Below are 10261 nucleotides of genomic sequence, written 5' to 3'. Positions count from 1 at the left end.
TAAGGGCTTGAATGTAACTTGCGATGGGACACAGCAAGAAGTAGCGTCGTACTTTTAGTACTGAAATTTGAGATGGAGAACTGCGTCAAAGATGGGAAATTCATTCTGCCAAGTGTACAAATGGCGAAAATGAAGTGTGTGTGGAGAAGTATACTGCACCAGTGACCGTGTGGCCTAATGGATAAGGCGTCGGACTTCGGATCCGAAGATTGCAGGTTCGAATCCTGTCACGGTCGAGTTTTTCCTGTTCTGCAAAAGATGCATGCTGTTTTACTGTGTTGTTTGAGTACTCTAAAACTAGTTGGAAGTTGCTGCTGTCCGCTTCCTGGCTGCAAAACCGGCGTCTACCAGAAGCACAAGCAAGACAAGGGTGATCTGTAGCGAAGTTTTCGGCACAGTGCCGTTCAGGAGAGTTTTTGTTGGAACTACTGCATCTGATTCAGGAGCCAAGGGCTACGCCACAGGCGTCTGCGCACTGTCGAGCATGTGTGTTGAATAATGGTGCTGATAGCCACGTATCATTTCAAGCAGATTTGATGCCTTTCGCAGACAATTTTTCATTGAATAGGATTGTAGCTGATTTGTGGCAGCAGGAAATAAGTTGTAGTCAAAAGAATCTTCAATAGATGGTCGCAGGTCAAATCAGTATTGTATGGCTCGTAACGCGTTGCGTGCAGCCCGGCTAGCTCAGTCGGTAGAGCATGAGACTCTTAATCTCAGGGTCGTGGGTTCGAGCCCCACGCTGGGCGGCGCAAAATTTTGTGTCTACGCGGATCCAACATGCGCCCCTCTCGTGAGCCTTGCGTAATGAACGTAACGGGTTACGACGATGCCTAGCTTCGTATGAATATCAGAGGAACGGTATTTGAAGCTGAAAGTGACTCTGAAATGAAATAAATGTGTTGTTTTGGAATTTTAGTTGTACATCGATATAGTGTGAGATGTGTAGGAAAGCAGCAGCTGTGCTAACTAAATGCAAATAATGGTCGCTCATGCGGTGCGTTTCGAGCTGAAGGGCTCCGATTCACTACTCTGTAAGAACAAAGTACCCGAGAAGGGCGCTAGGAGGCGCCTCCTTAGCTCAGTGGCAGAGCGCTGGTCTAGTAAACCAGAGGTCGTGAGTTCGATCCTCACAGGAGGCAAATGAATTTTGTAACAGCCCCTCCCACCGTGGCCCTTTCGAAAAAAGCGGTCAAGGATAAAAAAAATTATGAATGGGTGCGGTATTTAAGAAATGCTCTCGCAAATGAATAGTGTGAATGGTGCTATTAAAGTGGGCACCAGAATCTGCAGCTTTTGGCAGTCTCCGGAGAATGCCGACGTGAAATACTTAGTTCTTGTGATGTATTTTCTACCCCTGATAAAGACCCTCGCGATTGTCGTCGTCGTCGTCGGCGCCGCCGCCGCCGCTTTGGTAATAGCGACAACTCGCCATTGTATCACATAGGGTGAGGTACCTTCTGCAAGCGACTGAGATGGCACTAAGCGATTGAAGCTGATTTGCCACCTCTTGTTTGATCAGCGTCATAAGGGCTTGAATGTAACTTGCGATGGGACACAGCAAGAAGTAGCGTCGTACTTTTAGTACTGAAATTTGAGATGGAGAACTGCGTCAAAGATGGGAAATTCATTCTGCCAAGTGTACAAATGGCGAAAATGAAGTGTGTGTGGAGAAGTATACTGCACCAGTGACCGTGTGGCCTAATGGATAAGGCGTCGGACTTCGGATCCGAAGATTGCAGGTTCGAATCCTGTCACGGTCGAGTTTTTCCTGTTCTGCAAAAGATGCATGCTGTTTTACTGTGTTGTTTGAGTACTCTAAAACTAGTTGGAAGTTGCTGCTGTCCGCTTCCTGGCTGCAAAACCGGCGTCTACCAGAAGCACAAGCAAGACAAGGGTGATCTGTAGCGAAGTTTTCGGCACAGTGCCGTTCAGGAGAGTTTTTGTTGGAACTACTGCATCTGATTCAGGAGCCAAGGGCTACGCCACAGGCGTCTGCGCACTGTCGAGCATGTGTGTTGAATAATGGTGCTGATAGCCACGTATCATTTCAAGCAGATTTGATGCCTTTCGCAGACAATTTTTCATTGAATAGGATTGTAGCTGATTTGTGGCAGCAGGAAATAAGTTGTAGTCAAAAGAATCTTCAATAGATGGTCGCAGGTCAAATCAGTATTGTATGGCTCGTAACGCGTTGCGTGCAGCCCGGCTAGCTCAGTCGGTAGAGCATGAGACTCTTAATCTCAGGGTCGTGGGTTCGAGCCCCACGCTGGGCGGCGCAAAATTTTGTGTCTACGCGGATCCAACATGCGCCCCTCTCGTGAGCCTTGCGTAATGAACGTAACGGGTTACGACGATGCCTAGCTTCGTATGAATATCAGAGGAACGGTATTTGAAGCTGAAAGTGACTCTGAAATGAAATAAATGTGTTGTTTTGGAATTTTAGTTGTACATCGATATAGTGTGAGATGTGTAGGAAAGCAGCAGCTGTGCTAACTAAATGCAAATAATGGTCGCTCATGCGGTGCGTTTCGAGCTGAAGGGCTCCGATTCACTACTCTGTAAGAACAAAGTACCCGAGAAGGGCGCTAGGAGGCGCCTCCTTAGCTCAGTGGCAGAGCGCTGGTCTAGTAAACCAGAGGTCGTGAGTTCGATCCTCACAGGAGGCAAATGAATTTTGTAACAGCCCCTCCCACCGTGGCCCTTTCGAAAAAAGCGGTCAAGGATAAAAAAAATTATGAATGGGTGCGGTATTTAAGAAATGCTCTCGCAAATGAATAGTGTGAATGGTGCTATTAAAGTGGGCACCAGAATCTGCAGCTTTTGGCAGTCTCCGGAGAATGCCGACGTGAAATACTTAGTTCTTGTGATGTATTTTCTACCCCTGATAAAGACCCTCGCGATTGTCGTCGTCGTCGTCGTCGTCGTCGTCGGCGCCGCCGCCGCCGCTTTGGTAATAGCGACAACTCGCCATTGTATCACATAGGGTGAGGTACCTTCTGCAAGCGACTGAGATGGCACTAAGCGATTGAAGCTGATTTGCCACCTCTTGTTTGATCAGCGTCATAAGGGCTTGAATGTAACTTGCGATGGGACACAGCAAGAAGTAGCGTCGTACTTTTAGTACTGAAATTTGAGATGGAGAACTGCGTCAAAGATGGGAAATTCATTCTGCCAAGTGTACAAATGGCGAAAATGAAGTGTGTGTGGAGAAGTATACTGCACCAGTGACCGTGTGGCCTAATGGATAAGGCGTCGGACTTCGGATCCGAAGATTGCAGGTTCGAATCCTGTCACGGTCGAGTTTTTCCTGTTCTGCAAAAGATGCATGCTGTTTTACTGTGTTGTTTGAGTACTCTAAAACTAGTTGGAAGTTGCTGCTGTCCGCTTCCTGGCTGCAAAACCGGCGTCTACCAGAAGCACAAGCAAGACAAGGGTGATCTGTAGCGAAGTTTTCGGCACAGTGCCGTTCAGGAGAGTTTTTGTTGGAACTACTGCATCTGATTCAGGAGCCAAGGGCTACGCCACAGGCGTCTGCGCACTGTCGAGCATGTGTGTTGAATAATGGTGCTGATAGCCACGTATCATTTCAAGCAGATTTGATGCCTTTCGCAGACAATTTTTCATTGAATAGGATTGTAGCTGATTTGTGGCAGCAGGAAATAAGTTGTAGTCAAAAGAATCTTCAATAGATGGTCGCAGGTCAAATCAGTATTGTATGGCTCGTAACGCGTTGCGTGCAGCCCGGCTAGCTCAGTCGGTAGAGCATGAGACTCTTAATCTCAGGGTCGTGGGTTCGAGCCCCACGCTGGGCGGCGCAAAATTTTGTGTCTACGCGGATCCAACATGCGCCCCTCTCGTGAGCCTTGCGTAATGAACGTAACGGGTTACGACGATGCCTAGCTTCGTATGAATATCAGAGGAACGGTATTTGAAGCTGAAAGTGACTCTGAAATGAAATAAATGTGTTGTTTTGGAATTTTAGTTGTACATCGATATAGTGTGAGATGTGTAGGAAAGCAGCAGCTGTGCTAACTAAATGCAAATAATGGTCGCTCATGCGGTGCGTTTCGAGCTGAAGGGCTCCGATTCACTACTCTGTAAGAACAAAGTACCCGAGAAGGGCGCTAGGAGGCGCCTCCTTAGCTCAGTGGCAGAGCGCTGGTCTAGTAAACCAGAGGTCGTGAGTTCGATCCTCACAGGAGGCAAATGAATTTTGTAACAGCCCCTCCCACCGTGGCCCTTTCGAAAAAAGCGGTCAAGGATAAAAAAAATTATGAATGGGTGCGGTATTTAAGAAATGCTCTCGCAAATGAATAGTGTGAATGGTGCTATTAAAGTGGGCACCAGAATCTGCAGCTTTTGGCAGTCTCCGGAGAATGCCGACGTGAAATACTTAGTTCTTGTGATGTATTTTCTACCCCTGATAAAGACCCTCGCGATTGTCGTCGTCGTCGTCGTCGTCGTCGTCGGCGCCGCCGCCGCCGCTTTGGTAATAGCGACAACTCGCCATTGTATCACATAGGGTGAGGTACCTTCTGCAAGCGACTGAGATGGCACTAAGCGATTGAAGCTGATTTGCCACCTCTTGTTTGATCAGCGTCATAAGGGCTTGAATGTAACTTGCGATGGGACACAGCAAGAAGTAGCGTCGTACTTTTAGTACTGAAATTTGAGATGGAGAACTGCGTCAAAGATGGGAAATTCATTCTGCCAAGTGTACAAATGGCGAAAATGAAGTGTGTGTGGAGAAGTATACTGCACCAGTGACCGTGTGGCCTAATGGATAAGGCGTCGGACTTCGGATCCGAAGATTGCAGGTTCGAATCCTGTCACGGTCGAGTTTTTCCTGTTCTGCAAAAGATGCATGCTGTTTTACTGTGTTGTTTGAGTACTCTAAAACTAGTTGGAAGTTGCTGCTGTCCGCTTCCTGGCTGCAAAACCGGCGTCTACCAGAAGCACAAGCAAGACAAGGGTGATCTGTAGCGAAGTTTTCGGCACAGTGCCGTTCAGGAGAGTTTTTGTTGGAACTACTGCATCTGATTCAGGAGCCAAGGGCTACGCCACAGGCGTCTGCGCACTGTCGAGCATGTGTGTTGAATAATGGTGCTGATAGCCACGTATCATTTCAAGCAGATTTGATGCCTTTCGCAGACAATTTTTCATTGAATAGGATTGTAGCTGATTTGTGGCAGCAGGAAATAAGTTGTAGTCAAAAGAATCTTCAATAGATGGTCGCAGGTCAAATCAGTATTGTATGGCTCGTAACGCGTTGCGTGCAGCCCGGCTAGCTCAGTCGGTAGAGCATGAGACTCTTAATCTCAGGGTCGTGGGTTCGAGCCCCACGCTGGGCGGCGCAAAATTTTGTGTCTACGCGGATCCAACATGCGCCCCTCTCGTGAGCCTTGCGTAATGAACGTAACGGGTTACGACGATGCCTAGCTTCGTATGAATATCAGAGGAACGGTATTTGAAGCTGAAAGTGACTCTGAAATGAAATAAATGTGTTGTTTTGGAATTTTAGTTGTACATCGATATAGTGTGAGATGTGTAGGAAAGCAGCAGCTGTGCTAACTAAATGCAAATAATGGTCGCTCATGCGGTGCGTTTCGAGCTGAAGGGCTCCGATTCACTACTCTGTAAGAACAAAGTACCCGAGAAGGGCGCTAGGAGGCGCCTCCTTAGCTCAGTGGCAGAGCGCTGGTCTAGTAAACCAGAGGTCGTGAGTTCGATCCTCACAGGAGGCAAATGAATTTTGTAACAGCCCCTCCCACCGTGGCCCTTTCGAAAAAAGCGGTCAAGGATAAAAAAAATTATGAATGGGTGCGGTATTTAAGAAATGCTCTCGCAAATGAATAGTGTGAATGGTGCTATTAAAGTGGGCACCAGAATCTGCAGCTTTTGGCAGTCTCCGGAGAATGCCGACGTGAAATACTTAGTTCTTGTGATGTATTTTCTACCCCTGATAAAGACCCTCGCGATTGTCGTCGTCGTCGTCGTCGTCGTCGTCGGCGCCGCCGCCGCCGCTTTGGTAATAGCGACAACTCGCCATTGTATCACATAGGGTGAGGTACCTTCTGCAAGCGACTGAGATGGCACTAAGCGATTGAAGCTGATTTGCCACCTCTTGTTTGATCAGCGTCATAAGGGCTTGAATGTAACTTGCGATGGGACACAGCAAGAAGTAGCGTCGTACTTTTAGTACTGAAATTTGAGATGGAGAACTGCGTCAAAGATGGGAAATTCATTCTGCCAAGTGTACAAATGGCGAAAATGAAGTGTGTGTGGAGAAGTATACTGCACCAGTGACCGTGTGGCCTAATGGATAAGGCGTCGGACTTCGGATCCGAAGATTGCAGGTTCGAATCCTGTCACGGTCGAGTTTTTCCTGTTCTGCAAAAGATGCATGCTGTTTTACTGTGTTGTTTGAGTACTCTAAAACTAGTTGGAAGTTGCTGCTGTCCGCTTCCTGGCTGCAAAACCGGCGTCTACCAGAAGCACAAGCAAGACAAGGGTGATCTGTAGCGAAGTTTTCGGCACAGTGCCGTTCAGGAGAGTTTTTGTTGGAACTACTGCATCTGATTCAGGAGCCAAGGGCTACGCCACAGGCGTCTGCGCACTGTCGAGCATGTGTGTTGAATAATGGTGCTGATAGCCACGTATCATTTCAAGCAGATTTGATGCCTTTCGGAGACAATTTTTCATTGAATAGGATTGTAGCTGATTTGTGGCAGCAGGAAATAAGTTGTAGTCAAAAGAATCTTCAATAGATGGTCGCAGGTCAAATCAGTATTGTATGGCTCGTAACGCGTTGCGTGCAGCCCGGCTAGCTCAGTCGGTAGAGCATGAGACTCTTAATCTCAGGGTCGTGGGTTCGAGCCCCACGCTGGGCGGCGCAAAATTTTGTGTCTACGCGGATCCAACATGCGCCCCTCTCGTGAGCCTTGCGTAATGAACGTAACGGGTTACGACGATGCCTAGCTTCGTATGAATATCAGAGGAACGGTATTTGAAGCTGAAAGTGACTCTGAAATGAAATAAATGTGTTGTTTTGGAATTTTAGTTGTACATCGATATAGTGTGAGATGTGTAGGAAAGCAGCAGCTGTGCTAACTAAATGCAAATAATGGTCGCTCATGCGGTGCGTTTCGAGCTGAAGGGCTCCGATTCACTACTCTGTAAGAACAAAGTACCCGAGAAGGGCGCTAGGAGGCGCCTCCTTAGCTCAGTGGCAGAGCGCTGGTCTAGTAAACCAGAGGTCGTGAGTTCGATCCTCACAGGAGGCAAATGAATTTTGTAACAGCCCCTCCCACCGTGGCCCTTTCGAAAAAAGCGGTCAAGGATAAAAAAAATTATGAATGGGTGCGGTATTTAAGAAATGCTCTCGCAAATGAATAGTGTGAATGGTGCTATTAAAGTGGGCACCAGAATCTGCAGCTTTTGGCAGTCTCCGGAGAATGCCGACGTGAAATACTTAGTTCTTGTGATGTATTTTCTACCCCTGATAAAGACCCTCGCGATTGTCGTCGTCGTCGTCGTCGTCGTCGTCGTCGTCGTCGGCGCCGCCGCCGCCGCTTTGGTAATAGCGACAACTCGCCATTGTATCACATAGGGTGAGGTACCTTCTGCAAGCGACTGAGATGGCACTAAGCGATTGAAGCTGATTTGCCACCTCTTGTTTGATCAGCGTCATAAGGGCTTGAATGTAACTTGCGATGGGACACAGCAAGAAGTAGCGTCGTACTTTTAGTACTGAAATTTGAGATGGAGAACTGCGTCAAAGATGGGAAATTCATTCTGCCAAGTGTACAAATGGCGAAAATGAAGTGTGTGTGGAGAAGTATACTGCACCAGTGACCGTGTGGCCTAATGGATAAGGCGTCGGACTTCGGATCCGAAGATTGCAGGTTCGAATCCTGTCACGGTCGAGTTTTTCCTGTTCTGCAAAAGATGCATGCTGTTTTACTGTGTTGTTTGAGTACTCTAAAACTAGTTGGAAGTTGCTGCTGTCCGCTTCCTGGCTGCAAAACCGGCGTCTACCAGAAGCACAAGCAAGACAAGGGTGATCTGTAGCGAAGTTTTCGGCACAGTGCCGTTCAGGAGAGTTTTTGTTGGAACTACTGCATCTGATTCAGGAGCCAAGGGCTACGCCACAGGCGTCTGCGCACTGTCGAGCATGTGTGTTGAATAATGGTGCTGATAGCCACGTATCATTTCAAGCAGATTTGATGCCTTTCGCAGACAATTTTTCATTGAATAGGATTGTAGCTGATTTGTGGCAGCAGGAAATAAGTTGTAGTCAAAAGAATCTTCAATAGATGGTCGCAGGTCAAATCAGTATCGTATGGCTCGTAACGCGTTGCGTGCAGCCCGGCTAGCTCAGTCGGTAGAGCATGAGACTCTTAATCTCAGGGTCGTGGGTTCGAGCCCCACGCTGGGCGGCGCAAAATTTTGTGTCTACGCGGATCCAACATGCGCCCCTCTCGTGAGCCTTGCGTAATGAACGTAACGGGTTACGACGATGCCTAGCTTCGTATGAATATCAGAGGAACGGTATTTGAAGCTGAAAGTGACTCTGAAATGAAATAAATGTGTTGTTTTGGAATTTTAGTTGTACATCGATATAGTGTGAGATGTGTAGGAAAGCAGCAGCTGTGCTAACTAAATGCAAATAATGGTCGCTCATGCGGTGCGTTTCGAGCTGAAGGGCTCCGATTCACTACTCTGTAAGAACAAAGTACCCGAGAAGGGCGCTAGGAGGCGCCTCCTTAGCTCAGTGGCAGAGCGCTGGTCTAGTAAACCAGAGGTCGTGAGTTCGATCCTCACAGGAGGCAAATGAATTTTGTAACAGCCCCTCCCACCGTGGCCCTTTCGAAAAAAGCGGTCAAGGATAAAAAAAATTATGAATGGGTGCGGTATTTAAGAAATGCTCTCGCAAATGAATAGTGTGAATGGTGCTATTAAAGTGGGCACCAGAATCTGCAGCTTTTGGCAGTCTCCGGAGAATGCCGACGTGAAATACTTAGTTCTTGTGATGTATTTTCTACCCCTGATAAAGACCCTCGCGATTGTCGTCGTCGTCGTCGTCGTCGTCGTCGGCGCCGCCGCCGCCGCTTTGGTAATAGCGACAACTCGCCATTGTATCACATAGGGTGAGGTACCTTCTGCAAGCGACTGAGATGGCACTAAGCGATTGAAGCTGATTTGCCACCTCTTGTTTGATCAGCGTCATAAGGGCTTGAATGTAACTTGCGATGGGACACAGCAAGAAGTAGCGTCGTACTTTTAGTACTGAAATTTGAGATGGAGAACTGCGTCAAAGATGGGAAATTCATTCTGCCAAGTGTACAAATGGCGAAAATGAAGTGTGTGTGGAGAAGTATACTGCACCAGTGACCGTGTGGCCTAATGGATAAGGCGTCGGACTTCGGATCCGAAGATTGCAGGTTCGAATCCTGTCACGGTCGAGTTTTTCCTGTTCTGCAAAAGATGCATGCTGTTTTACTGTGTTGTTTGAGTACTCTAAAACTAGTTGGAAGTTGCTGCTGTCCGCTTCCTGGCTGCAAAACCGGCGTCTACCAGAAGCACAAGCAAGACAAGGGTGATCTGTAGCGAAGTTTTCGGCACAGTGCCGTTCAGGAGAGTTTTTGTTGGAACTACTGCATCTGATTCAGGAGCCAAGGGCTACGCCACAGGCGTCTGCGCACTGTCGAGCATGTGTGTTGAATAATGGTGCTGATAGCCACGTATCATTTCAAGCAGATTTGATGCCTTTCGCAGACAATTTTTCATTGAATAGGATTGTAGCTGATTTGTGGCAGCAGGAAATAAGTTGTAGTCAAAAGAATCTTCAATAGATGGTCGCAGGTCAAATCAGTATCGTATGGCTCGTAACGCGTTGCGTGCAGCCCGGCTAGCTCAGTCGGTAGAGCATGAGACTCTTAATCTCAGGGTCGTGGGTTCGAGCCCCACGCTGGGCGGCGCAAAATTTTGTGTCTACGCGGATCCAACATGCGCCCCTCTCGTGAGCCTTGCGTAATGAACGTAACGGGTTACGACGATGCCTAGCTTCGTATGAATATCAGAGGAACGGTATTTGAAGCTGAAAGTGACTCTGAAATGAAATAAATGTGTTGTTTTGGAATTTTAGTTGTACATCGATATAGTGTGAGATGTGTAGGAAAGCAGCAGCTGTGCTAACTAAATGCAAATAATGGTCGCTCATGCGGTGCGTTTCGAGCTGAAGGGCTCCGATTCACTA

The 10261-nt window shown here is 47.7% G+C and overlaps 20 non-coding genes across 20 annotated transcripts; all 20 read left to right on the top strand.

Moving 5' to 3' along the window:
• The first annotated feature begins 163 nt into the window (after positions 1 to 163).
• Trnar-ucg (transfer RNA arginine (anticodon UCG)) lies at positions 164 to 236 on the top strand. The gene has a single exon. It is a non-coding gene; the product is annotated as a tRNA-Arg (tRNA).
• A 440-nt stretch (positions 237 to 676) lies between these two features.
• On the top strand, positions 677 to 749 carry Trnak-cuu (transfer RNA lysine (anticodon CUU)). Its single transcript has one exon. It is a non-coding gene; the product is annotated as a tRNA-Lys (tRNA).
• A 321-nt stretch (positions 750 to 1070) lies between these two features.
• On the top strand, positions 1071 to 1142 carry Trnat-agu (transfer RNA threonine (anticodon AGU)). The gene has a single exon. It is a non-coding gene; the product is annotated as a tRNA-Thr (tRNA).
• Positions 1143 to 1690: 548 nt separating this feature from the next.
• Trnar-ucg (transfer RNA arginine (anticodon UCG)) lies at positions 1691 to 1763 on the top strand. Its single transcript has one exon. It is a non-coding gene; the product is annotated as a tRNA-Arg (tRNA).
• Positions 1764 to 2203: 440 nt separating this feature from the next.
• Positions 2204 to 2276, top strand: Trnak-cuu (transfer RNA lysine (anticodon CUU)). The gene has a single exon. It is a non-coding gene; the product is annotated as a tRNA-Lys (tRNA).
• Positions 2277 to 2597: 321 nt separating this feature from the next.
• Positions 2598 to 2669, top strand: Trnat-agu (transfer RNA threonine (anticodon AGU)). The gene has a single exon. It is a non-coding gene; the product is annotated as a tRNA-Thr (tRNA).
• A 560-nt stretch (positions 2670 to 3229) lies between these two features.
• Trnar-ucg (transfer RNA arginine (anticodon UCG)) lies at positions 3230 to 3302 on the top strand. Its single transcript has one exon. It is a non-coding gene; the product is annotated as a tRNA-Arg (tRNA).
• A 440-nt stretch (positions 3303 to 3742) lies between these two features.
• Positions 3743 to 3815, top strand: Trnak-cuu (transfer RNA lysine (anticodon CUU)). The gene has a single exon. It is a non-coding gene; the product is annotated as a tRNA-Lys (tRNA).
• Positions 3816 to 4136: 321 nt separating this feature from the next.
• Positions 4137 to 4208, top strand: Trnat-agu (transfer RNA threonine (anticodon AGU)). Its single transcript has one exon. It is a non-coding gene; the product is annotated as a tRNA-Thr (tRNA).
• A 560-nt stretch (positions 4209 to 4768) lies between these two features.
• On the top strand, positions 4769 to 4841 carry Trnar-ucg (transfer RNA arginine (anticodon UCG)). The gene has a single exon. It is a non-coding gene; the product is annotated as a tRNA-Arg (tRNA).
• A 440-nt stretch (positions 4842 to 5281) lies between these two features.
• Trnak-cuu (transfer RNA lysine (anticodon CUU)) lies at positions 5282 to 5354 on the top strand. The gene has a single exon. It is a non-coding gene; the product is annotated as a tRNA-Lys (tRNA).
• A 321-nt stretch (positions 5355 to 5675) lies between these two features.
• Trnat-agu (transfer RNA threonine (anticodon AGU)) lies at positions 5676 to 5747 on the top strand. Its single transcript has one exon. It is a non-coding gene; the product is annotated as a tRNA-Thr (tRNA).
• A 560-nt stretch (positions 5748 to 6307) lies between these two features.
• On the top strand, positions 6308 to 6380 carry Trnar-ucg (transfer RNA arginine (anticodon UCG)). The gene has a single exon. It is a non-coding gene; the product is annotated as a tRNA-Arg (tRNA).
• A 440-nt stretch (positions 6381 to 6820) lies between these two features.
• Positions 6821 to 6893, top strand: Trnak-cuu (transfer RNA lysine (anticodon CUU)). The gene has a single exon. It is a non-coding gene; the product is annotated as a tRNA-Lys (tRNA).
• Positions 6894 to 7214: 321 nt separating this feature from the next.
• Positions 7215 to 7286, top strand: Trnat-agu (transfer RNA threonine (anticodon AGU)). Its single transcript has one exon. It is a non-coding gene; the product is annotated as a tRNA-Thr (tRNA).
• A 569-nt stretch (positions 7287 to 7855) lies between these two features.
• Trnar-ucg (transfer RNA arginine (anticodon UCG)) lies at positions 7856 to 7928 on the top strand. Its single transcript has one exon. It is a non-coding gene; the product is annotated as a tRNA-Arg (tRNA).
• A 440-nt stretch (positions 7929 to 8368) lies between these two features.
• Positions 8369 to 8441, top strand: Trnak-cuu (transfer RNA lysine (anticodon CUU)). Its single transcript has one exon. It is a non-coding gene; the product is annotated as a tRNA-Lys (tRNA).
• Positions 8442 to 8762: 321 nt separating this feature from the next.
• Trnat-agu (transfer RNA threonine (anticodon AGU)) lies at positions 8763 to 8834 on the top strand. The gene has a single exon. It is a non-coding gene; the product is annotated as a tRNA-Thr (tRNA).
• Positions 8835 to 9394: 560 nt separating this feature from the next.
• Trnar-ucg (transfer RNA arginine (anticodon UCG)) lies at positions 9395 to 9467 on the top strand. Its single transcript has one exon. It is a non-coding gene; the product is annotated as a tRNA-Arg (tRNA).
• Positions 9468 to 9907: 440 nt separating this feature from the next.
• On the top strand, positions 9908 to 9980 carry Trnak-cuu (transfer RNA lysine (anticodon CUU)). Its single transcript has one exon. It is a non-coding gene; the product is annotated as a tRNA-Lys (tRNA).
• Positions 9981 to 10261: the final 281 nt, after the last annotated feature.

This window comes from Schistocerca cancellata, unplaced genomic scaffold (genome assembly GCF_023864275.1).
Source record: "Schistocerca cancellata isolate TAMUIC-IGC-003103 unplaced genomic scaffold, iqSchCanc2.1 HiC_scaffold_1109, whole genome shotgun sequence".
Taxonomy (NCBI): Eukaryota; Metazoa; Arthropoda; class Insecta; order Orthoptera; family Acrididae; genus Schistocerca; species Schistocerca cancellata.
This window is presented reverse-complemented; position numbering and strand designations above follow the sequence as displayed.